The sequence below is a fragment of the Silene latifolia genome, chromosome 4, assembly GCF_048544455.1.
Source record: "Silene latifolia isolate original U9 population chromosome 4, ASM4854445v1, whole genome shotgun sequence".
NCBI classification, from domain to species: Eukaryota; Viridiplantae; Streptophyta; class Magnoliopsida; order Caryophyllales; family Caryophyllaceae; genus Silene; species Silene latifolia.
The window spans coordinates 32,479,724-32,505,774 of NC_133529.1; the positions used below are offsets into that span (position 1 = coordinate 32,479,724).

The 26,051-nt window shown below is 36.6% G+C and overlaps 2 non-coding genes across 2 annotated transcripts; both read right to left on the minus strand.

Moving 5' to 3' along the window:
- Nucleotides 1-8,529: 8,529 nt before the first annotated feature.
- Nucleotides 8,530-8,725, minus strand: LOC141654319 (U2 spliceosomal RNA). Its single transcript, XR_012547880.1, has one exon. It is a non-coding gene; the product is annotated as a U2 spliceosomal RNA (small nuclear RNA).
- Nucleotides 8,726-10,019: 1,294 nt separating this feature from the next.
- Nucleotides 10,020-10,138, minus strand: LOC141654141 (U5 spliceosomal RNA). Its single transcript, XR_012547708.1, has one exon. It is a non-coding gene; the product is annotated as a U5 spliceosomal RNA (small nuclear RNA).
- Between the last annotated feature and the right edge of the window lie 15,913 nt (nucleotides 10,139-26,051).

Here is a 26,051-nt window from a genome sequence, read left to right on the forward strand (position 1 = left end):
ATGCTAAGACTGTACGTTTAATACTCTCTCTAATGGTCGGTACTTGCTATGATGATGTCTATTTTGATTGTGTACGGTAGTTGCATTAATGCCTCCTTGACCATGGTAATATGCGCTGACACATTTTGATCGTCTCTCTCCTTTGATGATGTCAAGAGAGGGAAAGGTTTGTGGATGTTAGCTTACTAAGTTAGCTATTTACTATTAGACTTTTGACTATGAACTTCTCTTGTTCCGTGAACATTGGTTTAGTTTATGTACTGATCTTAATGTTTCCTCTTTCTATTTATGTTTGTCTTGATATGTTTGTCTTAATAATGATTGAAGCATTCTTATGTTGAAGGGGAACATTTTTAAAGGGACTTGCCATCATCAAAGGGGGAATTTGTTGCACTTATTATGTTGATGATGACAAGTCCTTCATCTTTACATTCCCTATTCCCTATTAACTTATGAGGTTTGCTAGATGTGTCATGACAGGTACATAAGGCGGTCACTCGTGTTCGGAAGACGGTTGAAGCAGTGTATCAAGTCTTGGATGAGTGTCTAGTAAAGTGTAAGAGTATAAAACCTGTGTTTACTCCTTTTGATCAGTCTAATAAATCACGGCTTATTATATTTGATAAAGAGATTTTGAAATATAATTTTATCATATGTTTTTGACAAAAAATAACTTGTTGGAAATTTCCTCTTTTGGTGCTAAAATATATCTTTTGGTTTGGTGAGGAATTTGTGTTTAGTAGGCAACTAAATATTACGTACAAGATAAAGATAAAGATTTTATTTTGTAATATTTGGTTACCTAACTAAGAGGATTTGATTTGGTCAACTTTTAACAATTATATAAGGGAGGAATATTATTGTTGCCGGAGTCACGAAAAATACACTTTGAATTTTGAGAGCATTAGTTTGATTTCTGTCAAAACCGTGGACTTCAAGTTTTATTTTTGCAAATCGTTTTCAAGCATTAATTTTGTGTTTGCAAAATTCTTTTTAAGGCGTGTTTTAAGATCGTTCTTGAGTACACAAGTTCTTATACTCATAAGGATATTTTGTTCTCCATCATTCCGATTGTTGAACCATATAAGGAGACAAATTGTGTTGTAATCTTCTTTTTGTGAGATAGTGCTTTTGGGGTACGGGTTGTACTCGAGTCGCTTGATCGAGGTTGATCGTGGGGGTTTTCTTTGTAATCGAGTTTGGTTATAAAGAAAATATTAATAAGTGAGAGGGTGGACGTAGACCTTTAGAAAGTAGGTCGAACCACGTTAAAAATCTTTTGTCTCGTGCCCTTTCTCTTTATTTGTTTTATTTATCGCTTAATTGTAGAGTTCTTGTTTCACGCATACGACCAAAACAAAGAAGACACATTTTTGTTTGTTTGAAGTCAAGAGACTGTTCAATTCGCATGTGTATCTTGTTTCGATGATCGAACGAGAACGCTATTTTAGCTTTAGAAGTTTACAAATTTTAAAAATGGTACTTAATTCACCCCCTCCCCCTCTTAAGTATCAGATCGATAAACTCAACATATAATTATTTTGTAGTCAATAAATGTCGTTTTCGTTGTATTTTGTTATGGCCAGCAATTATAAACCCAAAAATTAGGGTACAAAAACAATGAATAATTTTAACCAAATTCAATGGCCGGCAATTATAAACCCACAAATTAGGGTAAAAAACAATGAACAATTTCAGAGCAATGAATAACAATCAATTTCACGACATTTCCAAATTAACAGAAATCAAACAATAACTTACAAACAAATTCGAAAGAAGAGATAGAAGAACAACTTACATCAACTACTAAAGTGATAGATGGTGATGGATGAACAATCGATCAATAATTAAGGTTTAACTTGGATTATTGCGGAATTTTGGGGGAATCTTTTGGGGGAAATATTTTGATGAAATTAGGTTAAACGGGTGAAAGAAGGGAAGTAAATGAAGAGTCACAACTTGAGTGATAGTTGTAAACGCGGGGCAATTTCATCACTTCATAAATTTTTTCACCTGAAAATGGCTTTGGGTGCAAATTATAACCTGAGATATTAATTTGGGTGTAATTTAATAAAAAAATTGACGTGGGAGTAAATGTAAAAAAGTGGATTAAGCGTGGGTGTAATCGATTATTTACTTTATTGTTTAGTGGTCATGAGTGTTATACAAGTGTGAGAATTGGGCAACTATATTACAGAGTCTAAACTGAATAGTTTTCGAGGGTGTTTAGTTAGGACCTGACCAACGATCACCAAAATATGTTGTGCCTTAACTTAAATAAAATGTTTTTGCTAATTCTAGAAATGATCCAAATTACTACATGATCTAGGAATTTATGTAAACATCAAATATTTAAGTTTTAAACTAGATATAAAAACTGAGGTACTATACTGCTATGCTAATTAGAACAAATGTAACAATATATAACAATTGCATTTTAGTGGCAAGCCAAAGCACTTGGTTACTACAAACACGATTAAAATCGACTTTCTCAATTCTTTTTTTCAGTATAATTAAGGGAAATTTTGAAAAAACCGTATACAGTCAACTAACGAGTATGTCATGTCGAGCGAATAGTTACTCACTCTCTGCATATTGTTGCTTAGATTTTTAGGCTTACCCGCTAAAAGGCAAAGATGATTAAAAGGAACTAAAATTACGGAGAAGCAAGTACTCCGTTAGAAATAATATGAGGTACGGGTTGTACTCGAGTCGCTTGATCGAGGTTGATCGTGGGGGTTTTCTTTGTAATCGAGTTTGGTTATAAAGAAAATATTAATAAGTGAGAGGGTGGACGTAGACCTTTAGAAAGTAGGTCGAACCACGTTAAAAATCTTTTGTCTCGTGCCCTTTCTCTTTATTTGTTTTATTTATCGCTTAATTGTAGAGTTCTTGTTTCACGCATACGACCAAAACAAGACAAAGACAATTCGTTTGTTTGAACAGTCCGAGACATTTCAATTCGCATGTGTACTGTTTCAGTATCGAACGAGAACGCTATTTTAGCTTTAGAAGTTTACAAATTTTAAAAATGGTACTTAATTCACCCCCTCCCCCTCTTAAGTATCGGATCGATAAACTCAACATATAATTATTTTGTAGTCAATAAATGTCGTTTTCGTTGTATTTTGTTATGGCCAGCAATTATAAACCCAAAAATTAGGGTACAAAAACAATGAATAATTTTAACCAAATTCAATGGCCGGCAATTATAAACCCACAAATTAGGGTAAAAAACAATGAACAATTTCAGAGCAATGAATAACAATCAATTTCACGACATTTCCAAATTAACAGAAATCAAACAATAACTTACAAACAAATTCGAAAGAAGAGATAGAAGAACAACTTACATCAACTACTAAAGTGATAGATGGTGATGGATGAACAATCGATCAATAATTAAGGTTTAACTTGGATTATTGCGGAATTTTGGGGGAATCTTTTGGGGGAAATATTTTGATGAAATTAGGTTAAACGGGTGAAAGAAGGGAAGTAAATGAAGAGTCACAACTTGAGTGATAGTTGTAAACGCGGGGCAATTTCATCACTTCATAAATTTTTTCACCTGAAAATGGCTTTGGGTGCAAATTATAACCTGAGATATTAATTTGGGTGTAATTTAATAAAAAAATTGACGTGGGAGTAAATGTAAAAAAGTGGATTAAGCGTGGGTGTAATCGATTATTTACTTTATTGTTTAGTGGTCATGAGTGTTATACAAGTGTGAGAATTGGGCAACTATATTACAGAGTCTAAACTGAATAGTTTTCGAGGGTGTTTAGTTAGGACCTGACCAACGATCACCAAAATATGTTGTGCCTTAACTTAAATAAAATGTTTTTGCTAATTCTAGAAATGATCCAAATTACTACATGATCTAGGAATTTATGTAAACATCAAATATTTAAGTTTTAAACTAGATATAAAAACCGAGGTACTATCTTTGCTATGCTAATTAGAACAAATGTAACAATATATAACAATTGCATTTTAGTGGCAAGCCAAAGCACTTGGTTACTACAAACACGATTAAAATCGACTTTCTCAATTCTTTTTTTCAGTATAATTAAGGGAAATTTTGAAAAAACCGTATACAGTCAACTAACGAGTATGTCATGTCGAGCGAATAGTTACTCACTCTCTGCATATTGTTGCTTAGATTTTTAGGCTTACCCGCTAAAAGGCAAAGATGATTAAAAGGAACTAAAATTACGGAGAAGCAAGTACTCCGTTAGAAATAATATGAGGTACGGGTTGTACTCGAGTCGCTTGATCGAGGTTGATCGTGGGGGTTTTCTTTGTAATCGAGTTTGGTTATAAAGAAAATATTAATAAGTGAGAGGGTGGACGTAGACCTTTAGAAAGTAGGTCGAACCACGTTAAAAATCTTTTGTCTCGTGCCCTTTCTCTTTATTTGTTTTATTTATCGCTTAATTGTAGAGTTCTTGTTTCACGCATACGACCAAAACAGTACAGCACAATTCGTTTGTTTGAACAGTCACCGAGACTGTTCAATTCGCATGTGTACTGTTTCAGTATCGAACGAGAACGCTATTTTAGCTTTAGAAGTTTACAAATTTTAAAAATGGTACTTAATTCCCCCTCCCCTCTTAAGTATCGGATCGATAAACTCAACATATAATTATTTTGTAGTCAATAAATGTCGTTTTCGTTGTATTTTGTTATGGCCAGCAATTATAAACCCAAAAATTAGGGTACAAAAACAATGAATAATTTTAACCAAATTCAATGGCCGGCAATTATAAACCCACAAATTAGGGTAAAAAACAATGAACAATTTCAGAGCAATGAATAACAATCAATTTCACGACATTTCCAAATTAAGTAAATCAAACAATAACTTACAAACAAATTCGAAAGAAGAGATAGAAGAACAACTTACATCAACTACTAAAGTGATAGATGGTGATGGATGAACAATCGATCAATAATTAAGGTTTAACTTGGATTATTGCGGAATTTTGGGGGAATCTTTTGGGGGAAATATTTTGATGAAATTAGGTTAAACGGGTGAAAGAAGGGAAGTAAATGAAGAGTCACAACTTGAGTGATAGTTGTAAACGCGGGGCAATTTCATCACTTCATAAATTTTTTCACACGAAAATGGCTTTGGGTGCAAATTATAACCGAGATATTAATTTGGGTGTAATTTAATAAAAAAATTGACGTGGGAGTAAATGTAAAAAAGTGGATTAAGCGTGGGTGTAATCGATTATTTACTTTATTGTTTAGTGGTCATGAGTGTTATACAAGTGTGAGAATTGGGCAACTATATTACGAGTCTAAACCTGAATAGTTTTCGAGGGTGTTTAGTTAGGACACGACCAACGATCACCAAAATATGTTGTGCCTTAACTTAAATAAAATGTTTTTGCTAATTCTAGAAATGATCCAAATTACTACATGATCTAGGAATTTATGTAAACATCAAATATTTAAGTTTTAAACTAGATATAAAAACCGAGGTACTATCTTTGCTATGCTAATTAGAACAAATGTAACAATATATAACAATTGCATTTTAGTGGCAAGCCAAAGCACTTGGTTACTACAAACACGATTAAAATCGACTTTCTCAATTCTTTTTTTCAGTATAATTAAGGGAAATTTTGAAAAAACCGTATACAGTCAACTAACGAGTATGTCATGTCGAGCGAATAGTTACTCACTCTCTGCATATTGTTGCTTAGATTTTTAGGCTTACCCGCTAAAAGGCAAAGATGATTAAAAGGAACTAAAATTACGGAGAAGCAAGTACTCCGTTAGAAATAATATGAGGTACGGGTTGTACTCGAGTCGCTTGATCGAGGTTGATCGTGGGGGTTTTCTTTGTAATCGAGTTTGGTTATAAAGAAAATATTAATAAATGAGAGGGTGGACGTAGACCTTTAGAAAGTAGGTCGAACCACGTTAAAAATCTTTTGTCTCGTGCCCTTTCTCTTTATTTGTTTTATTTATCGCTTAATTGTAGAGTTCTTGTTTCACGCATACGACCAAACAGTACAGCACAATTCGTTTGTTTGAACAGTCACCGAGACTGTTCAATTCGCATGTGTACTGTTTCAGTATCGAACGAGAACGCTATTTTAGCTTTAGAAGTTTACAAATTTTAAAAATGGTACTTAATTCACCCCCTCCCCCTCTTAAGTATCGGATCGATAAACTCAACATATAATTATTTTGTAGTCAATAAATGTCGTTTTCGTTGTATTTTGTTATGGCCAGCAATTATAAACCCAAAAATTAGGGTACAAAAACAATGAATAATTTTAACCAAATTCAATGGCCGGCAATTATAAACCCACAAATTAGGGTAAAAAACAATGAACAATTTTGAGCAATGAATAACAATCAATTTCACGACATTTCCAAATTAATGTAAATCAAACAATAACTTACAAACAAATTCGAAAGAAGAGATAGAAGAACAACTTACATCAACTACTAAAGTGATAGATGGTGATGGATGAACAATCGATCAATAATTAAGGTTTAACTTGGATTATTGCGGAATTTTGGGGGAATCTTTTGGGGGAAATATTTTGATGAAATTAGGTTAAACGGGTGAAAGAAGGGAAGTAAATGAAGAGTCACAACTTGAGTGATAGTTGTAAACGCGGGGCAATTTCATCACTTCATAAATTTTTTCACCTGAAAATGGCTTTGGGTGCAAATTATAACCTGAGATATTAATTTGGGTGTAATTTAATAAAAAAATTGACGTGGGAGTAAATGTAAAAAAGTGGATTAAGCGTGGGTGTAATCGATTATTTACTTTATTGTTTAGTGGTCATGAGTGTTATACAAGTGTGAGAATTGGGCAACTATATTACGAGTCTAAAATGAATAGTTTTCGAGGGTGTTTAGTTAGGACCGACCAACGATCACCAAAATATGTTGTGCCTTAACTTAAATAAAATGTTTTTGCTAATTCTAGAAATGATCCAAATTACTACATGATCTAGGAATTTATGTAAACATCAAATATTTAAGTTTTAAACTAGATATAAAACCGAGGTACTATCTTTGCTATGCTAATTAGAACAAATGTAACAATATATAACAATTGCATTTTAGTGGCAAGCCAAAGCACTTGGTTACTACAAACACGATTAAAATCGACTTTCTCAATTCTTTTTTTCAGTATAATTAAGGGAAATTTTGAAAAAACCGTATACAGTCAACTAAGGAGTATGTCATGTCGAGCGAATAGTTACTCACTCTCTGCATATTGTTGCTTAGATTTTTAGGCTTACCCGCTAAAAGGCAAAGATGATTAAAAGGAACTAAAATTACGGAGAAGCAAGTACTCCGTTAGAAATAATATGAGGTCCGGACCGGAATGCCCGAAATTATTGTTATTTGCATTTTTTTCTTAATTGTATTTTTATTCCGGTCCAACCGGTCCAATGGACCGGAATTTGAAAAAGTGGGTAATTCCGGTCCAACCGGTCCGGTCCGGTGCCCACCCCTACTGACAGGAGAGGAAGGTTTGCGTTGCTCTGTGAAACCAGCCTCACGAGTTCCCCTCCACTTTAGGATCCATGATCTCCAAGCCTTCGCTCAAAGCCCATGGATCAACTCCCAACTTAGATAGGGCAAGCCAGCAAATAGCCAGCCCAAGACGCGACCCAACGAGCTAACTCCATGTTCCATCACATTGATACCCCCACTTGGGTCACAAGCTCACGTTACTAAGCTCAGCAATGGAAGTTGTTATAGTGAAGTTTATAAACATTTGATATTAATTTCATTATATTGGCGTGGGTGGAATAATACATACCTCATCCAGATTAGCTCTCTGTGCTTGCATTTAAGCAATTAATAATGTTATTAGCAATGTTGTATGTGAGAACCTATATTCTGTACTGCAAACTTGTAATCCACCCCTGAAAATTATTTACGAACTTAAATTACTTACTCGACGACAAGAGTTGAATGTGGGGTGTGTATTGTATACAACGATTTTATTTAGCAATAGTACTATGCTCTGAAACGGTTGTAGTATCATGATGTACGAAAATCATGTCTAACCGCCACACAATCAATGAAAAACGTTGAAGGGACATGTAAAGACAAAAACAAATAATCAATGATTTCGTTACCGTTCCAACTTTTTGTATGTGCTTCCACTGTCTCTACATGATCTACGAATTAATGTAGACATCAAATATTAAGTTTTAAACTAGATATAAAAACTGAGGTACTACACTGCTATGCTGATTGGAACGAATGTAACTACACCAATCACGTTTTAGTGGCAAGCCAAATCACTTAGTATTAAAATCGACTTTCTCAATTCTTTTTTCAATATAATTAAGGAAATTTTGTAAAACGTCTACAATGAACTAAGGAGTATCGTCATATGACGACTAGAGCATATTATCGAGCGACGAGTTACTCACCGACTGCATATTGTTGCTTAGAATTTTAGGCTTCCCAGCTAAAAGACCAAGATGATTAAAAGGAACTAGGCAGCAAATAATAAATGATTAAACTGAATTGGAGAGGTGCGCCTGGCCCAAGCAATAGTGCAACGCATGGGCGACGCGTGAAGGCCCAGGCAGCAAGCTACCTTGATGGGCCTCCCCTCTTAAAAAATAAATTTAATATCGTGTGAGCCAATGGCCCACATATCAGATATTAAACTGATAAGAACAGATACTACACTTGATCTTAGCCAAAAGGCCGAGAAAGGTATGAGTATTCTAAACAACCGTTGCGGTTTATATATTCTGAGGAGTCCTCTCCTTTGAACTATCTGCTTGATGTGGGACGGAAATAGTTCACTTGTAACTGGTCTTTTTTCATTCTATTCTATTCTATCTCTCTAATGCAAATTGCAATTATCCTGCATGAATCTCAATCATCTAAGTTATAGCATGGCTCAAATTTATTTCCCTTTTCATACGGATTTGATGTACACACAACCCCTCTTTATTGCCTGGCAATTTTAGTGATTTGCAGAGATATAAAGGTTTGAACTTCCTTTCTAACCTCCATAACTAATGGTCACTGATTGCATACCCGCAAACTTAGATCCTATATTTAAGAACCGACAACTTCTAAAATAACCACGTTCTGTATTTTCAAATGGTTCACGAGTGGTCAACATGCCAAAAGCAACGTTGGAAGCGAAAACAAAAATACACTAAAGTACCTCCACAAGTCCTTACTGAAAACTAAAGTTGATACAAGGAAAAATGAATGCTGCATATATACGAAAACATAATCAATCTAAACAACCAAATAGTCATTTATCTAACCCAAGTCATTAGACATATAAAAACCACCCTGCTGTGAAAAAATGCCCAAGTTTGTACTTTAGGAATAACCAACTCATATAATTAGAAGACTTGTAATATTATGATTTATTATACTCCCTAATGAGATAGAATATCCGATATCGTATGGATGTCTACGTTATCGTATGGATCTCAACATTTCTTGCCAACCGACAGCCGTTCTTGTTGTTCTTTGTCTTGTTGAACAGTGGTGCATCTTACCCTTCCCTCGACGAAGTTTATTAATTATATATTTCTTCTTTCAAATACGTGAATTGAACATATTAATTTTATATTTCTTCTTTCAAATTTTCATCTATTGTTCAAATAATTGATAAGTGAGTTTTAATGAAAATGAATCATGGGAGAGAGCTAATCACACAAGATTAAGTTTATTAAGCTCCATCTTTCAATAATTAAAGGAACTTCTCTTTATTCCGCCAAACAAAAATAGGTTTAATTAAAGGCGAAGTAAAAAAAGGTGGTGGTTCATTGGAGAGAAGCCCATCGACTCAGTGCATGTTCGATGGATCCTCGCTATTGAAAATCAAGAATGTAAAGCAAGTGTCAACCTCTCACGACATTGTCATACTCAAAACTAATCATCCACCAAATTTGGAATTACTATAATGGAGTCATTTATTCACCCAAATAATGGTCAGGAGATCTCAAACTAAATAATGGTCAGAAAATCTCAAACTTGAATTGATGGAAGCTTCACATGAAAGCTTTCCTCCAAAAACTTACTTATGCCACTAAAATGCAGTGAGCACACGGTATTCTTTAGTAAAAGGCGAAAGAATAGTTTGCTTTGTGCTCACTACATGGCTGCATGAGTAACTTTGGAAACAATAAGTTTTTTTTTTTTGACAGCGGAAACAATAAGTTGTTATACTGACATTTGGAGCTAAAAATAGTATCCTCGGTAATGTGGGATATTTGTTTCGTCGTTTTTCCATCTAGTGAAATAATAGTGGCGTAGAGGAGTAATCTTACTCGGTATTCTGTACTTGTAATATACCCCCTCCAATTCGTTATAATGTTCCCCTTTGTTTTTTGCACGATACTTGAGAAATACTATTAAAAATGAATAAAGGACATTGGTGGGGTTGATGTTAGGAGAGAGAGATGAATTATTAGGGGTTAAATAAGGAGTTGTGGGGTCAAAACATTAAGAAAAGTAATAAAATAGGAGTAAAAGAGTTGTGTGGGGTTTGGTGATAGGAGAGATGGATGAATAAAATAAAAGTAAAAGTTACCAAAAAAAGAAAGGGGAACATTACTTGAATAATCCGTTTCGGGAAAGAGAGAACATTATAGCGAATAAGAGGGAGTATATGATATGTAGTATGGAGTAATAGCAGAAGCAACTTCAACTATTCGTAGTTCAATTTAAAAAAGCTAACAAAATTCATTTTAGCAATTTTCCTTGTAGTGTACTAATCTTATCTTATCTTATCTTATATATATATATATATAGAGGCCGGATCCGGTGAGGCACCTCATTACGGCGAGGCGGCCGGTCTCATCAAATTCATTCATGTTGGGGCGGACTGTGAATGTTGCGCGCTTCAAATTTGGGCTCAAAATTTGGCCCACTGAGTTTATTATATCCCAAATATTAAAAAACACGGTACTCAAAGTTTCTTCATCATCAAGCTACAGTTCTTCTTATACTTGCAGCCATCTTTCCCAAATCTCCTCCATAACCTAATCAATAGCAGCGATTGTTCGTAAATTCCAATTGCAGCGATTTGCCGATCAACACAGCTACAACAATATCGTGTTTTGATCAACAAGCTACAACAAGGAAACAGGTATTTGAGCAAATTGATCGACAATTGCAGTTATGATGATATTGTGCGATAATTTCAGAAGATTTGGTTCGAATTTCATCAAATTGAGCGATTTTGTAAATATAATGTTCGAAATTGATGCAGATTGCGCGATTTCCTTTACCTAGCGATTTTGTACTACTTATTACATAATTTTTGACGATTTTTGCAGCTCAAATTGCCATGGAGATTGTAGATAAAACAATGGTTGATGATAATAGTGTTTGTGAAACAAGTATTTTCTTTTATTGAAGCTCTAATTATTGTTTTCTATTTCAGTTTTAATTTGTGAAATTTTGATGATAATCGAACTTCAGGTCTTTGTTTTGATGTTGTGAATCTCGAAGTCTATTTTGTGAATCACAGAGCTTCTTTTGTGAATAATTGAATTTTTGTGAACCATTTGTTGCTATTTAAGATGGACTGTGATGATTATTGAGGATCATTTAGCAGTTGTGGATATGTTAATGAGAAGATTTTAGTGTTAAGCTTGTCTGGGTAGCTTGTTTTTGTTTGCTAATTTGATGAGATATAAGTATCAACTATCAAGTACTGAGGATTTAAGCTTCTTACTCGATTTCAAAACACATTTATGTCATTGGGTTTTATCCCAATCATGAAGTTCAATACAAGGGAGTTGTTCTTGGTTCGCGTAGTTCTTTTTGTTTATTTTGTTCTTTGCCTTATTTTGTGAATCTCAGTTCTTATTTTGTGAATCTCATACCTTATTCAGTGAATCTTAAGGCTTGTTTTGTGAAACTTGATCATCATAAGTGGTTAAAATCACCTATTTTGCTCTTTTCTTTATTAGGTGAATCTCAGACTTTGTTTTGTGAATCTCAGACCTTGTTCAGTGAATCTTAGAGGTTGTTTTGTGAAACTTGGTCATCATAAGTGGTTAAAATCACTTTTTTTGCTCTTTTCCTTATTTGGTGAATTCCATACCTTATTTTGTGAATCTCATACCTTATTCAGTGAATCTTAAGGCTTATTTTGTGAAACTTGATCATCATAAGTGGTTAAAATAACCTATTTTGCTCTTTTCTTTATTAGGTGAATCTCAGACTTTGTTTTGTGAATCTCAGACCTTGTTCAGTGAATCTTAGAGCTTATTTTGTGAAACTTGGTCATCATAAGTGGTTAAAATCACTTTTTTTGCTCTTTTCCTTATTTGGTGAATCTCAGACCTTATTTTGTGAATCTCATACCTTATTCAGTGAATCTTAAGGCTTGTTTTGTGAAACTTGATCATCATAAGTGGTTAAAATAACCCATTTTGCTCTTTTCTTTATTAGGTGAATCTCAGACTTTGTTTTGTGAATCCCAGACCTTGTTTAGTGAATCTTAGAGCTTGTCTTGTGAAACTTGGTCATCATAAGTGGTAAGGACTAGAGCACACCTCGAGAATCAATTTCTTGATCGTTCCTCTAATGGCGGGGAGTAGAGATAAGGGAACAACTCACATGATGAAAACTAGTGGAATGATTTAATTATTTTAAAACCAATTAGCTCAAATGGCAGAGCGTTGTGCAATGCACAAGGTGTGGGTTCGATTACCATGTTGGTTATTGACTGCTACTGTTACTTCAAAGCCTAATTGGTATTTCTCTAGTGGACTTTTGGGTTTTGGCATTTTCTGTCATGTCCAATTGCACCCAATTTAGATAATTTCTAACATTGACTTTACAAAGGACTCAAAATTGTAATCCTTTGCTCCTTTAGTGGCTCTGACGACGTTTTGGCTTATGCACGCCGTTTGTGCGCATCTAAGTTTGAGCTTCTTCTACTCATCCTCAAGTTTGCACATCTAAGTACGGATTTGGCTAACTCATCCTCAATGTTATTGTATTTAAGTTTAATACACTAAATTCTTAAATTAACTAGGCTATATGAGATTCGAACTCATACCTTTGTGCAAGATTTGCATATTGCTCTCCCATTTGAGCTAATAGCCTTTAAGATATACGAGTACATAACAAATATTAAATAAGGGGAACCAGGTTTAGGGTTCACATAATATACTCCAAGCTTCACAAAATCAAGTCGAGGTTTCACAAAATTAGGTTTATGTTTGAACCTTATTTTGTGAATCTTGGAGCTAATATTGTGAATCTTGGAGCTAATCTTGTGAATAGGGATGTCAATGGGGCGGGGTGGGTGCGGAGGAGGGGTAACCCGCACCCGCCCCGCGAGTCTATAATGCGTACCCACACCCGCCCCGCGACCCGCGGCGGGTTGAACTTTTCAAACCCGTCCCCGCCCCGCGGGGACCCGTTGACCCGCCAAATTACCTATCTCCTCCTAAACAATTTTAAAAAATATAAATCTAAAATCTAAAATATACTAGTCGTACTACTTATACAAATAAGTTTTCGCAAAATATACATTCAATTAACTAGTACACAAGTTTTTCAAACCATGAAAGAGTTTTACAAACAATGAAACGCATGTGCAAAATAAACAAAGCTGCTTGATCAAATTAGCAGAGCTTCACTCATTGTTCCCTCAAATCATCTAAAGCTCCGTTAGCATTCTTACCAAGTATCATTGGTTTGGGCTTTTTATCCTCTTGTTATAATTTTCTTTTATTATTATAGTATAATTACTAATACTTATTATAGGTGGGTTGGTGATTTGGAGATGAATGAGACGGGTATAAGCGGAGCGGGGACATGCGGAGCGGGGCGGGCGGGGTGGGTATGGGGCGGGTTTCATGTGATACCCATCCCCGCCCCACGACCCGCGACGAATGATAGTTTTGAAACCCATCCCCGCCCCATGACCCGTCAAATCATTACCCGCGCCCGCCCCAAGTGGGGCGGGTGCGGGGCGAGACCCGCCAAAACCCGCCCCACTGACATCCCTACTTGTGAATCCTGGACCTAATTTTGTGAACCCTGGACATAATACTGTGAATCTTGGACTTGATTTTGTGACTTGGGGCTAATCTTGTGAATGCTGGACTTGATTTTGTGAATCTAAGACCTAACTTTATGAAACTGGGTCTTTATTTTGTGAATTTAGGATATGATTTTGTGAATCTCATTCAAAATCAGTGTTAAAGAATAGCCACATCAACCACACTCATTTTTCACCATCATCGAAATGTAAGGACTAGGTGAAGATCAAACCAAGGATTACCTCTTGTGCCTCCATAGTGAGGTTGAGTGTCCCAAAATTGTCAGCAAAATGAGCTCAGGCCAACTCATCAGCAGTATCAAGGGAGACATATATGTGCCTAATCGCCTCGTTCAATAAACAAGATTGTTAAGACGGTACTGATACACCAGAAACTCCAGTTTAACGGAACTCAATCTACACTGAGAAATTCCCAGGAGCTTTCATCACAATCGGTTTGCACCACTATGATTAATTGAAACAGTGAACCAACCAAGGGCAAGGGAGAAGATTCAATCAAAATGATCACTGTTTAGAGATAACGAAATCGCAAAGATATCCGAAGACCGGGCGGCAAACGAAACATTCCAATCGGGTTATCACATGTTCGAGTCATTTCCAGTGAGGTGCTCTTGGATCATTTTTGTGTACGAGTCAATTTGGGTTTGGACAGTTTTTGGCGTTTTTGCGAGTTCATCTTGTCATTTTCTGGTCGTTCTAGGTCATGGCTATTAATTTTAGTAGGCTTGGTTACGGTCGATTATGCGGTCTAATTGTATCCCTTGGTCCACACAGGGACTGAGTATATCAAGGTTCCCAGACCGAATGAGATTCCAATTGTCATGGATGCATATGCATATGCTCTCCACGGATGACTGCTCTTTCTCAGTGCATTAAACTCTGCCATTAAAGTTGAGACGGTGCTCAAACAGCCCATGAGACCGAACGGGATGCCTGTGGCATTAAGAACACCAATATCAGCCCATGAGTATATCAAGGTTCCCAGACCGAATGAGTTTTTGCACGATGATCCCTGATACTTAAGAACACCAATATCAATCCAATACCAGTAAACACAAACTGCGCAACTCTCGCCATCTTGAGCATTACGAGTATTCTTCAAGCTTAACGTCTCACAGCTCAAACATACACTCATTTCCTAAAATATAAACTCAAGATCTCATCAAATTCCACTACAACTCTCTATAACCAGCTCATGCAATCACAGCTCACTGTCATTACCGCCATAACTTGCTTAATTCCTCTGGATCACTACCTTCAAATCCGCTAGTCCACTAAACCACACAACAATCATTCGCATAATCACTCGCATTACACACAAAACCGAATTCCAAACCTAGATCATTCCGATATTACACAACAACTCAAATAAACACACAATTCACAAAGATAACACAGCAATTAACAGTAACTACAGCTTAAAATATCAATCTAATACCAGAATCATGATCGCATCATGATCGCATTAGACAGGTGTAAGAAAATACAACGCCGGACAAAGAATGCTTACATCTGAACATTAGTGGATCGAAATTACCTAACTTTCGGATGATAATGGAGATCGAAAAGCTCAGTGGTCATGGTGGACGGAAGCTCGGTGAGAAATGGCGGCGAAATCTGGGCTGAAGAGAGGGAAATTGAACGGAGTAAACGCGATCGAGTAAATGAATAAGGGGAAATCAACAGTTTGTTGGGTTATATAAAGGGACACGTGTCAACATCTGAGGCACTTGTAGTTGTTTAATCCAATGGTTTAGAAGGTGTCCAGCCGCCTCACCCTAAGAAGGGTGCCTCACATGATTCAACCTCTCTCTCTCTCTCTCTCTCTCTCTCTCTATATATATATATATATATATATATATATATATATATATATATATATATATATATATATATATATATATATATATATATATATATATAGATTTAGGATCCGGTGAGAACGATCACTCGGTGCAAACGGTGAGAACGACCTACATCAATAGGATTTTATAACAGATTTTATACGGTCTGCCTACTTTTTCTAATTTTCGCGGTTCATATATATTTGTGATATTTTTTCATTTCCTTCTCTCTCCTTTCATTTTTTTTAATTTCGTTCTTCTCACTACCTTTTTCCCCCAAATCACCATAAACCCTAATTTCTTCCCCAAATCATTTCATCGTCAATTTCCGGTGAATTAATTGTTGATAACGATGAACGATTATCATTCGTCTGCCGTTTACTCGTTCTAATTTCCTTAATCGCTCTATTTCTATGAATTTCGCAAGTAATTTGGTATGATTTGATCTTCAATTTTTAGTTGTTAATGTCTATTTCTTCGATTTTTTGTTTTATTTAGCTGAGTTATCCTTTAATAAGTTGAATCTAACTTCGTCGTTGTCTTTCGAAATCATTAATGCAGGTTTACCCTAATTTCTTCCCCAAATCAGTTGTTCGTCAATTTGCGGTGAATTAATTGTTGATAACGATGATCGATTATCATTCGTCTGCCGTTTACTCGTTCTACTTTCCTTAATCGCTCTATTTCTATGAACTTCGCAAGTATTTTGGTATGATTTGATCTTCAACTTTTAGTTGTTAATGCCTATTTCTTCGATTTTTTATTTTATTAAGCTGAATTATCCTTTAATAAGTTGAATCTAACTTCTCGTTGTCTTTCGAAATCATTAATGCAGGTTTATCTGCGTTATAGTTGAGTTTCTGTTAATTAGGTATTTGTTTCACTGTCGTGATTAATTTTAGGTTTATTTTTGTTTATGTTCGGCTTATTCATTGATTTTATTTGATATTTACTTCCGTTCGGTTGCATGCAGGTTGTTGTTCTGTTTCAATTTAAGAGCATCATCGTCTTGGTGTATTCTCAACTAGGTATTATATTTTCCCTACTTTTTTTGTTCGATTTTACATTTTTTTTCCTCCTTTTTGCTGTGTTATCATTCTAAGTTTAACATGATTGTAGTTTTGAAGTTTTTCTTCCTGAAATTTGTGTTGTTTACAACCCTTTTTTTTTGGTTTTTCTTGTTGAGCTAATTTTATGTGTATTTTCCACGTTATGACCTTGTGTTTGCTTTCAGAATTAAGTTTGTGTGTGCTTTATCTGCCTTTTTGATACGTTTAAATGGTTCTGTATCAGCTAGGTACGTCACAACGGTTATCAGTCACACTAAGTCAGTTGCTAGGTACATTCATGTGGTTTGTTTGACTTAATGATATGTCCTACGTATTTGTGGCATTTTTGTATGCTTGGCATAAGGTGCTTGATATATGCTTTTTTTGACTTTTTGTATTATTTTATTTATTTGTTTTTGTTTTGTTGTGTGTTTCAGTTGGAGTTTTACACTTAATGAGTATTTTAGGGTGTAGGTGCACTTTAATACGCGTTAATCACGTCATTTAGTCCATACGTACGTTATTTTGAGTTTAATAACAATGACTGCATTAGTGCCCTTTCAAGAGGGTGACCATATCTGCATTTGGTCTGCAATTTATTTTTTTTCCGCTGTAACGTATCTGTGATGCCCTTGGTATGTAGGGAGAGTATTTTTTTCATGGATTGTTTGTGTGTTGATGTGAGTTTTGTTCATTTATGGGGTTATGTGCCAGTCAGGTACGTCAATACGGGTTATATGTACGTTGAATGAGTTGCTGGATACGTTTTTTAGTTTATGTTGTGTGTATCAATGTACCTATGCATATTGTTTCTGGAAACGTTTTTCATGGCTTGTTTTTGTTTAGCTTGGTCATTTTCAATGAGGCTACTATGTGTTTTGCACCGTGAGATATAGGTTCAGTTTATCACATATGTCCATACGCATTTGTTGTTTGTTAGGTACATTGATTACATTGACATCTACATTGTTTTATGATTACAGGTGTCATTATGAAGAGAACACGTTCAGAAACGTCGGCACTAGACGGAGCAGGGACAAGCAGACATCAAGAAGTCCCTGTCACAAGTATGCAACAAGCTGGATGTGATCCTTCTGAAGATTTTCCGGTATTGAAAACAAGGATGAGTCCTAGCGGTCTTCTACAGTTCATCAATAGTGGCCTCTCCGACAATCAAATCTCAGACATTCAAGAGATAGGCTTTGGCGGTATCCTGTGCCTTAAAACGGATATCCTTCCCGGGCAGTTAGCACACTGGCTTGTCTCAGGATTTGATCCATTCACGTCTTCCCTCTTAAACAACCAGCTGCCTATTCGCGATGAAGATGTTCATCTTGCCATGGGGTTACCTATGGGTGAGGTAGAAATAGTGCAAGCGACTCGTTTTGATCAGACCGAGGTGTTTCTAGAGATGGTTAATGCATGGAAGTCTCAGTTTGAGGGTGTTGACAGAGTTACCAACACCCACATATTGCATAAGATGGCTGAACAGAGACAAGGTGGGGACGATTTCAAGAGAAATTTTATCGTATATGTTATGTTTGCGTTTCTTATGGGAATTAAGGGAAGTGTTCCAAGTGTGCGAATACTCAAGTGTTTGAGCGATGTCTCCTTGATTCCAAAACTGAGATGGTGCGATTTTACCCGAAGAAACTTAAATGCAAGTGTCGAACAGTGGAGAGATGAGAAGGAGAAGGAGGCCAATGGGAGCTGCAAGAAGATCTATAAAGGTCCTATAATGGTTTTAATTTTCATTTACCTCGATAGGATGGTTTTTAAGGCTAGATCAGTTAAGCGGGTGTTCCCAACATTATGTACATGGACGAAGGAAGCGATATCTTTGCGAATATCTAAAGAAAAAAGGGAAGCTCATCGGTTTGGTTCGGGTTTCATTGATACGTTAGTTGGTAAAGCACCCGATTGCTTTGGTCACGGGTATGTGGAGAGTCGTGGCGAAAAAGACTGATGTTGTGTCTGAGGATGATGATATTGTTGGCAATGATGAGGATGATGCGGCTGACAACAATGGACGTGATGGGCACGATGCCAACAGATCACATGTCAGTTCTTGCATTGAAACGCTGGCAAGCACAGCGAAAGCCCTTGCTACTGCATTTCAGAATTTTGCAGATTCTATTAATACTGCCAAGCGTATAATGCCGAATTCTGCAGTTGTTTGTCAGCTGTCCGCCATGGCAGACTCTCTACTAGGGGGTTTCCAGTTAACACCACCTATTGTACCTGAAGATGAGGTTGGGACAAAAGTCGATCGCGGACGGGGTGACCCGATTGTTGGTGGCAATGACATGCGCACCGATGAATCGCCGCTCGCCCGGGTTGGTGCGATTCACGCACCGTTAAGGAGACGCCGCTATGGGGGTAGGTCGCCTCCGAGGTTCATGGCGGTCGTGTTCCATCTACACCGAAGGCGCAATGACGACCCTTGTTGGAACGATCCTACCTTTGTGGCAGCGGCCATCGCGTTGGGTAACGCGTTCAACAAGGATCCAATGGATGTACCTGTACCAAAGAAAAGACGAGTTGCTCCTTAGTTCCCGACCTTCAACCTATTTCAATCTCAAGATAAATCGCAACCAGCTGGTTCTCCGGACTGTCCTAATGCACCGTTGTTCCCCCCCCCCCCGTCTGCTGCTCCTAATGCACCTGTTGTTTCTCCGGACTGTCCTAATGCACCTGTTGAATCAGTTCACGTAGTCCACCATGCTGCCAACATAGAGAACAAGAGAGACGTAGTTGTTCCAAATGTATACAAGTCACCCTTTATTCAAAGGAATATATCTATGTTTTCTGAATTGAGCCAACCGGAGAAAGATGTTTATGACTTGGTTTTTGAGGAGGGATCTGATGATAGGTATTTATAATCTTTTTTTTACAACCTATTTCAATTTCAAGTTAAATGTTTAATCGTGATCAGTTTGTGGGGTAATTCGTTAATATATCAGAACGTATCTATATTTTTTGTTTAATGTTTCTGACTGTCTTGTTATTTTCAGCGAGGTATTGTTCAGGAATCGTTTGTTCCAGCTAAGAAGATACGATTTAATGTCCTTTATCTCAGACACAAAGATTTCTACAAATGTGATAAATGCATGGGCTAATATATTGAACAAGCGAGAGGAGTTAAAAGCTGCCTCATCCCCTTTGCGTTTATACACTTTTGTTACTCATAATGTAAGTTATCCTATGATTGATCTATGTTTGTTTTAACCTTTAGTTTTAATCAATGATGTATTTTCCTATATAGATATTCTTGCATTAATATGCTATTGTCCTACCTGACTTTATTATTTTTGTTAAATATGTTTAACTTCACGGAATTAAATGTGAAAATATAACCGAATACGATAAAGTCAAACTGGTGAGCTTCAACTATGTCTTTTTTATTTTTAGTAACATTCGTCAGTTTTGTCCATTTTATGTTTCCACTAAGGCTGATATATGTGTTTCAAAACCAGTCTTTGTTCCCATTTACACTCCGTGAGCCGCATCTCGATTTGTGTCAACATGTTGTCCCGAAAGATTGAAGTCATTCATCCTATGCGTCCTAATTCAGTAGACTTCTCGATTCGTCGCATGGTGGTGATAATATGATTTTGCGCATACAGTTCACTTTGTCAAACGTTGGATTTAGTTTTCTTCACTCCGTTAATGTTTCTGATGGTAATCTGACTTTTTCAGAGGATTTTGTTCGATGTGACATGACCCCTAAATCATCCAGATTTAAGGCAGTCCCGTTTTACTCATGTGAAGAATTCGTCCCCAAAACGCATGTGATTGACGTCGTGGACGATGGCATTTATCTGATGTGTTACATGGAGATATATACGGGGTGCCGCCAAATGCTCAAAACTCAGATCATAAATGTAAGATACGTCCTTTTTTTGTCTATGTACGTTTAGTAAATAAGTAATCACAAATTTCTCATTAACAAGTTTTACACATATTGAATCATCCAGTCTAGATCGGGGCTGCAATTGGCAAGATCCTTCTTAAAAGAAGATGAAATCTGTTTTCTTTTTTTCGTGCCCTCAGAACGAATTATCAAAACAAGTGTTGATGGCTGCGAAGCGTCTCAACGTCAAATCCGGGCAAGCACCCATATTTTTATTTTTTTTTTCTTTTTTTTTTCTTTTTTGTTTGCAAGTGATCGTTAATCTTACTAATTATATTTTCCTTCTTCGTTTTTTTAAAGGAAACAAGCGGTCAGACAGAAGTGGAATATCTTGATATGCACTGTTAGACTACGTGTTCCTTCTACGTGCGGGAGAATCAGCTAAAGAGTAATGTTTCATCCTTTTTAGCATGTTTACCTTGTCAACCTTATATGCGTTGTTAGAAATAGCACATACTGAGCTTTTTCGTTGGTGTATACGTTATGTTTGTAGTGACGTAGTCGTCGAGTCAAGCTTTGGGCAAGTAACAAAAGAGGGCATGTGCTCTCCGAGACCTCGGAAATGGGTTGTGGATATGGTATGGTCACTTCTTAATTTTCATACGTGTTTCTTTCTATTTTATGTAGTATACAACAACACTCGTTTTTTTCAATTTAGGTGATCGATATGTTCGGGATCTATTCAACTATGCTCAAGCCAGATTTGTTGTATATCCCATCTACCGCACGTGTGAGTGTTACCCTTTTCATCCGTGATTCAATTAATATTATCAGTTTGTATGTTTGACTTACTAATCGATATGTTTGTCTATTCTAGCATCTCAATCCTCAACGAGATAAAAATCTTGGTCGCAATTACATCAAAACATCATATATGCCTAAAGATGGGATGTGTGTGAAAGCTGTAAGTATATTGTTGTGTCTTTTTTAAATGTGGGTATGTAACACTCTGTATTTTTCGTTTATGAAGACCAAACTCATTTCATTCATACCATACGTCTTGTAATTTTGTCAACAGATTTTTATACCCATCATTGATAACGAACACTGGTTTCTTATCGTGTGTGATCTGGAGATGAAGACGAACTATATTCTGAACTCACTACGTCCTAAGGATATCCGGGATGACACTGAACTTGCTGCGGAAGTGGTATATTTTTTTAAATATTATAAATGTTTTCGTTCAGATAATGCTTTCCTTAATGATTCATAACTAATAGGTTCAATGTATCGTTTTGTTCTAGGTTAGTAATGTCTTCAAGATCTTATGCCGGTCCAAAGGGTACAAGCATCTTGTAGGGGTGCCTCTAGCTAAGTTTTCGACTCTGACTGTTCCTCAACAGCAAAATCTGTAAGTACACATCTTTTTTTATTTACTTATCACCTGAGTATGTCACACTAAGTCAGTTGCTAGGTACATTTAATGCAGTATGTGCGTCGCGACGATATGTCCCATGTTTTTATTTGATTTTTGTATGCTGGACATAAGGTGTTTGTGCACGGATGATATAGTAAGGCCGCCTGTGTTGGTACTTATTTTAGTTTTGTTTTGGTGAAGGTTTGATTGCGGCGTTCATGTTCTCAAGTGGTTAGAAGCTGGACGCAACCAAGATCTGTGGGAAGACAAGAGCAACTTCAAGGCGTTGGCTGTATATAGGAAGGACGTCGCGCTCAAATTGTTACGTTGGCAGGAGAACAAGCGTAAGGTATTCAAAATTAATCTCATTTTTCATTTGTCTTTATCGTCAGTTTTAACTGATCACATTTATTTAAGTACAAGGTTTACATCGTTTTTTTTTCTCATGTCTGATATGTAGGTTTACTAAAAGTCATGGAAGCGGCTTTGCGTTTGGCAGGATTGTGGCAGGATTGTGGCTGACATGTAGGCTTAGTAAAAGTCATGTATATCTTATGGACTTTGTGATGGTGTAATTGGGGTTCTGTTGCATTGTATTAACTTCGTTTACGGTTATCTGAGTATCTGGTTATCTAAGTACAAGGCGTCTTTTGAAACGCCTTTGGTTCATGTTGTTTTCATCTGTGGCATCCTGTTGGATATGGAATCATGATAGTTTTATCAGTTTGTAATGGAAGGGCATCACCCCTACTTTTTGTGGATAATATGTAGGATATGCATCCCATTCCGTTTGTTTGTGTTTAGACAAATGGTGGTGTCTATGTGGCAATGGGCTGGAAATTGGGCAACCTCTTTCTTTTGCTATGTGGCAATGGTTTGATAAATTAATCGTCATACAATATTATTGATCGGGTCCATTTGGTGTTCACAAATAAGCATATGTGGTCGTTGGTCAATGGCCGATACAAAACACAATTTATACTTCACAAACAACTCTACAATTAGTAAAGAGGCAAGTAAAGGTCGGATCCCAAGGGACGGGTATTGAAATGAGAATTCTATTGTAACTAGTAGTGTCTAGGGGTGTCACAAATTGGGTTGATGTAGAAGGTTACTAAACTAAAATAGCAATGAAAATAAACTAGCAAGATGGATAAAGATAAGGGGTGTAAACAATTGATTAAAGGCACTAGGGTGTCATGGGTTCATAGGGGAATCATGGGATATGATCATACAAACATGTTCTCAAATTATAAGCAAGCAATTATTGTTGTGATGGATTGAGTTGGGTTATATCTTACAATCCTAGGAAAGTTTGGGTCCCGGAGCCGAATCGATTAGATTGTACAACACCTACAAGTCGACTTAATCTTTCCTACTCAACACATGCATGGTCTAACAAGACTCGAGTTGGGTTATGTCTTACAAGTCAAGTTGAAAGGATAGAAGATGATAGTAAATGCAAGGATTCATAGGCTTAGCATTTCATCAAACATAACATGTGCATGTATTAAGATCAAAACAAGCAAGCAAATAAGATATGAAAGCATATTGATTTAAGCATGAATCATTCCCCATGTTGGTTTCCCCTAATCACCCATTAAACCCTAGCTAAGAGACTACTCACTCATTATCATGTTGATCATGCTAGAAAGGTTGTCAATCATACTAACATAATGAAACATGATGAATAAATGAAAGTAATTAGCAATAATTAAAAAGGGATTAAGAGATTATACCTACTAATGATTCCAATAATAAAGCAAGAATAATAGAAGTACTTGAATCCTAGATTGAGAGGTTGTCAATCTCCCAAAATAACCCAAATAATCTTCAATTACCCAAAATAAAGTAAGAACAAGAGAGAGATTAAGAAACTAGATCTTGGATTAAAACTTGATTAATACTTGATTACAATATTAAAGAGAGATTTGATTGATATTAACTACTCTAATTCTTGATAAAAGGAACATGCTCCTCTAATTTAGACTAATGGGGTATTTATAGTGAAAATTAGGGAGGATGCATTAGGTTAACTAAGAGCTTAAATGACGATTAAGTCCCTACTTAGGGAGACTCCGGTCTTTTTCGAGGGAAGGGAGTCTTTTCGTAGCTTGAAGAATGAAATCCGTGCTGTACTGAAATCCGTGCGGATTAGGGTCGGGACGGCCGGATTTGGGCTGGGCAATCCGAGCGGATTCAGGAGAGGGACGCTCGGATTGTGCTGGGGGAATCCGAGCGGATTCCAAGGAGGGACGCTCGGATTGTGCTGGACGGACGGGCGGATTGTCTGCAATCCGTTCGGATTGTTGGTCAGCGTCAATTCTTCTTCTTTTTCTTCCCTTTTCTTCATAAATTCCTTGGGGATTTCCTCGGAGACTCAAGGATCTTTTCTCGACATTGCTCTTCTACTATGATATGTACAAAGGCCTTCTAGTCTTGTCTCTTCTTGATGCTTGGTCATTGAATACAATCAATTTAGCCTCGTTTTGCCACGAAAATGCAAGATTCTTACTCCTTTCCTACCAAGGGATCAAAATCTCAAAGAATATGCAAAACAAAGAACTAAAGATAAGAAATGACCCAAATAGGCACTAAAAAGCATGGAAACAATGGTAATTCGGGGGCTAAATATGCGCCAATTATGGTCACATCAAATATCCCCAAACCGAACCTTTGCTCGTCCCGAGTAAAGAGGTGACAAAGACTAGGACCAATACTAACCTAACCTAATAATAATAGCCGATATGAGACAATTAGCGGGTCTCACTCCGCCCCTTCAACTCACAACAAGACAACCATGAGGTAGGATGCCTTCTTGCAAGGCAAGGTGGGTCTTGCCAAAATGGCGACACATCCAAACATTAAGCACACAAAAATCACATAATGGATGCATCTACAAAAGAATAGCCACTTTCCTCATCTAAGTGGCGGAAATTATCTACAAGGGAAGCAATTCAAGGGTACACAATCCTTCATAGATGCAATTTGTTCAAACTACTAAGCCCAGAAGGATACCAATAAATCACCTCCAAAAGGTGTCAAGCTAGGGTACCTTTGTCCTCAATCGTTAAATGCTTTTGTCAAGAGTAGACTCCCTATGGTGTTAGAAACACTGGAGGATCGCGGAATTCCCCCTCTTACCTAGACAAGAAGAAGGGTCGTCCCCTCTCTACCATGCACAAAAATGGATACGATGGATAAAGGGATCGATAGAATTTGAGTTTCACTTTGGGAGTTTGCTTTTGTTTTTGTTTTTCCCCCCAATTTCTTGTGGCATATAACATTTGAGAACACTTTCTTGCCTTTTCTTTTGATTTTTGGCATTTCAATACTTGACAACTTTCTTTGCATTTCTTTTTTGAACATTTTCAAAGTCACCCCAATTAGTAACGAGGGTGCCTTGTATTTGAAGCTTTAGGAGTCTATTTTTGTTGCTCCTCTTTTCTTTTTGATGCAATTTGCAAACTTTCTTTCACTTTTCATTTCATTGAACTCAAATTGATTTTTTTTTTGTTTGTGCCCATTCCCTTTGATGACAAAAATGTATGGTAGAACATGGATGAATGATGGAAGTATGCATGGTTTCAAGGGTCACCTTGGAATAAACGGTAGCCAAGGAGTTATCACACCACAAGGTACTCTTGACTCGGCCTTAAACCATGGGTCAAAGGATACTAGCATGACACATCCTAGGGTGTTTTACAAGCATTCTAACAAGCAAAGTCTTAAGAATAAAAAGCATCTACTAGGGCCTATATACACTTGTCAAGCTTCCCAAGTAGACGGTTTCACAAGATTTTTCTAACATGCAACTACATGCCAT